Source organism: Arachis ipaensis, chromosome B06 (assembly GCF_000816755.2).
Source record: "Arachis ipaensis cultivar K30076 chromosome B06, Araip1.1, whole genome shotgun sequence".
Taxonomy (NCBI): domain Eukaryota; kingdom Viridiplantae; phylum Streptophyta; class Magnoliopsida; order Fabales; family Fabaceae; genus Arachis; species Arachis ipaensis.
Window position 1 is genome coordinate 22,394,913 of NC_029790.2, and position 4,177 is coordinate 22,399,089.

General features: G+C 27.8%; 1 long non-coding RNA gene across 1 annotated transcript; it reads right to left on the reverse strand.

The window, feature by feature from the left end:
• On the reverse strand, nt 289–1,925 carry LOC107648091. Its single transcript, XR_001621722.2, has 3 exons — nt 1,588–1,925; nt 691–739; nt 289–617 (listed from the first exon to the last, which is right to left on the reverse strand). It is a non-coding gene; the product is annotated as an uncharacterized LOC107648091 (long non-coding RNA).

Here is a 4,177-nt window from a genome sequence, read left to right on the forward strand (position 1 = left end):
GATGAAGAAATATTGCTTTTTTGTTTCTAACAACTCAAAAAATCATGAAAAATAATCAGCACTTTGAGGATCTGTCATGAGTTCAATAAAATCAAAGCACCAAAATTGATACTAAGGGTGTGTACTAGGAGCATATAAAAAATAAGAGTAATGCAAGCATGCACGCAATATCTTTTTACACCAGAAAAGCTGTTCGAATACTGATATAAATATGACAGAAAAGAACAGATATTTTTCACATAAAATTGCATTAGAATTTAGAATCATTATACTATATTTGCATGAGGATAAGAAAAGAGTTACTATATTTATTGACAAACAATGTAGAGATCACCGTTTGATAGTTCACTAACTAATGTAGATTTTTCCTGACAAGTATGTATTATAGGCATTTAGTGATGATTCTAACTTCTAAATGCAACAACTAGCAAAAATAAAAACTTAGACCACTTACAGCATTTGTATAGTAAACAACAACAATAGTAGCTAAGCCTTGTCCAAATAAACCTCCATGCCTCTTGTGACCAACACCTCATTCTATTAAAGATCCCAACATTTAACTTGTTTATCATCACCAGTAGAGAACATGTAAGTATGTTTGCTGCTGACAGCAAGGCCTGTAAAAAATTATACCATTATAATTGACCTGATTCACAATTAAACATCACTAATAATGTTATAGTATTTTACCTCTTATTTGCTCGATGTGTCCAGTCAGTGTGAGCTTTAGCCTTCCTATCTGCTCAGATGAACATTTTAAATCTCAAATTATTGTATGAAAATTACATGCTAAGAATTAGTATACCTTAATCATATCAAGCTCCAAAATTAAACAAGAATATTCTAATGTTCAAGTGGAACAGTAAGACAATTCTTTATATTATAAACTAGAGGCGTATTTTCCTTATATTATTCAGATGCATAATATGAGCTAAGGTGAAAAAAAAGTGCAGAAGTATAAAGACATGAGTGCTTCCTTTCACATGAAATTTTTCTCCCACAAATAACTTTACTTAGAAAACCTGCTATTAGGTTAGATTATCACAGTCTCACAAATCACAACACAATAGAAGCAACGTTTTTACAGAAACAATATATGTATATAAGTTTGAAAATCATTGAGGCATTATATTAAACACTTCATGAGCATTTTCTACCACACTGTTTGGCTTAAACTTCCTGTTGATTTAGTCCCAAATTCATGGCTTTCTTTTTTTTTTTTTGGCTTAATTTCTTATCTGCCATTTTTTCTGCTCTAAATTAGACCTCACTTAGATACTTACTAGCATCATCCAAGAAAATGATTTTCACTTCAATATACCCTCATTTTTACATTTTTTGGTCAATTTTGTCCAACTCAAATGTATTTTAACCAAACAAAAAAAATAAGTTATGTGCTATATCAAATCAACAGCATTAGTAGTTCCAACAAGGGATTCAGAACTTCTTATTAATTCCTACAACAGATACAACTAATAAAAACCCTAAATCAACTAAAAATAGTTATAAATCAAATTAATTATTAAGTAAAGATTAAAGAGGATTGGAGGTGCAAGAAGCTCACTGAACAAGAGAACTGGAACTCACCGGACCGTGGGACGAGCAAAGGATGGAACCGGCGAGAAGACAACGACGTATCGAGAAGACGATGGTGCAAGCGACAACGCAAGTGATGAGAGAATGAACCAGAGGCGAGACAACGTGAGCTAGAGTGACAGTGAAAACATGCGATTGTGGTTTCGATTTGCAAACTGTGAGATCGATGAGGCGGAGCGAGAGATCAGAGAGGCGGAATAAGAGATGATTGAGGAAGAGCGAGATGTGGTTTCATAGTATGAGAGTGAGAGTGAGAGTGAGAACGATTGTGAGCGATTTTTGCGAGGTGGTTTTACCGCATAAGGGTTTCAATGAGCTATCTAAGAATAGGTAATGGTTTTTGTAAGTTTTTTAAAATTTAATGGTATTTGCTAACATTTGAGTATAAATGTTGCCTAAAATTTAATTTTTTGATAATTATTAATATTTTAATAAATGTTAATAGATAAATGTTATTAAATGTCTAAAATATAGTAGTGTTCCCTATTGTTGTTATGTTTTTTTTTCCTCTTCACGTTTTTATTAGTTTCTCTTTTTTGAGGAAAAAAAGTAGAGAAAAAAAAAGAGAAGGAAAAAAAATGTCAATTTTTTTTATTGTTCGTAAAATTATATATTTTTTTCAAAAAATTATGTTTATTGTTAAGAAAGAAAAATAAAAAATTTTATATTTCTGTAAAAATTGAAAATACAAAAATTTGTAAAGTTGAACATAAAATAACTACATACACAAAATATATAAGAAGAAATAAAAATAAAACAAAAATTTATAGAATTCTATAAAAAAAATAAAGCACAAAAATTTATGAAGCTCGACATAAAAATTTGTAAAGTTAAATATAAAATAACTATATAGACAAAACAAAAAAAAAATAAGAAAAGAGAAAAAAAATAAAGAAAAGAATGAAGAACGAAGAGGAGGAGATTTTATGTTGTATTATTTATAAAATTACCTATTTTTCTTAAAAAGGTTGTGTTTATTGTATCAAAGACAACTAACAAAAAATAAAACAAAAAGGTGTATAATTTTATAAAACAAATTAAAAAGCACAAAATTTGTAACTACAAAACATAGATTTTTTACTATAAAAACACAAAATTTCTTCTTCCAATGCTATAATGTTTGTTGTTGTTTTTTCTTTTTTTTTTTTCTATGTTTTGAATTTTTTTTATCTTTTTTAGATTTAAACAAATAAAAAGAGAAAAATAAAAAGAAAAAAGAGAAGATAAAAGAAGAAAAAGCTTTAGAAAAAGAACATGTATAAAGAAAAAGAAATATATATGTATAATTAGAATTAGTTATAAAAATATTTAGCCGTCTAACATTTTAATTATATAAAATATCTTGATTTCTTTTTCCATTGTAAAATTAAAAGACAATATAATATTTATTCTTCATTAAAAAGTATATCTTTTACTATAACATGATCTTTATTCAAAATGTTTTATTATTTTAAGTTATGCTATTTGAACATTTCAAAATAAAAGAAAAAAAAATTAGAAATCAAATTTTATACCAAATATTTTGAGTATTTTTTAAATATTTATTCAAATATTGTCACAAAAATTTAGATTAAATAAATAAGCCATTAACTAAATACGAAAGTTTTTTTGCATGGTCACTTATAAAAATATATTATTTATTAATTATTTTTGTCGTATTATCAAATTATTCAAGTGTTATTTTGTTGATAATATCTTTCAATGATCTTTTTATCAGTATCTGAATTTTTTGAGTATCAAATTAATAATTAAGTCTTTAGAATATTCATGCTAATATCAATAATAGCAAAGGATAGATGTGTATAGATACAATACAATGAAATACTCATTTTATTCACAAATCATGTTGGTCTTTTAAGATTGTGTACAATATTAATGAAATAAATAAGTATTCGAATAAACTACTAAAACTGACCCTGAAAGATGAAAATGCGACAAATCTGATCACTGAAGATGGAAAACTAAATTGAAACCCTGAATGATCCGCTTTGTTCGTCAAAACTAACCAAATGTCAAATATAAATGAATGGCGAACGTGATTTAACAAACGTGACATGTTAGGGAGTACATGGCACATTTTACCGTTACAAATCCTTTTCAATTTTTTTCCAAATTAAAATCCCTAGACATTGACATCGTTTCCAACATTGAAGATAAAGTGAAAAAGAAAAATGTCAATGCGTAAATTGAAGTATACACAGTCGAATGATAGCAATAGTGTTTTTGATTCTGCTTGTTCACGGATGAAACATGAGAGCAAAGTTTATGGCAAATGCAACTATAGTATAGACGTAGTTCTGCTTGAGTCTAGCATAACTACTACTCCAAAAAGATGATTTATTTGTTGTCTGCAATAGAAAGTGCATATGAGATTAATCTATGTTGTTTATAGTTCTAAATTTTTCTTAGTACCTAGGATTTATTTTATTTTCACTTGCAAACAAAGGATTACCAGTACTTTGCATGTGTTGATAAAATTGAAGGAGAATGGATAGAGTTGACCAAGGCTCTAATTGGGGCAAAGAAAGATGACATTCATGGCTCTGGAAATCTCAATGTGATTCCAGGAGCAAATAATGAG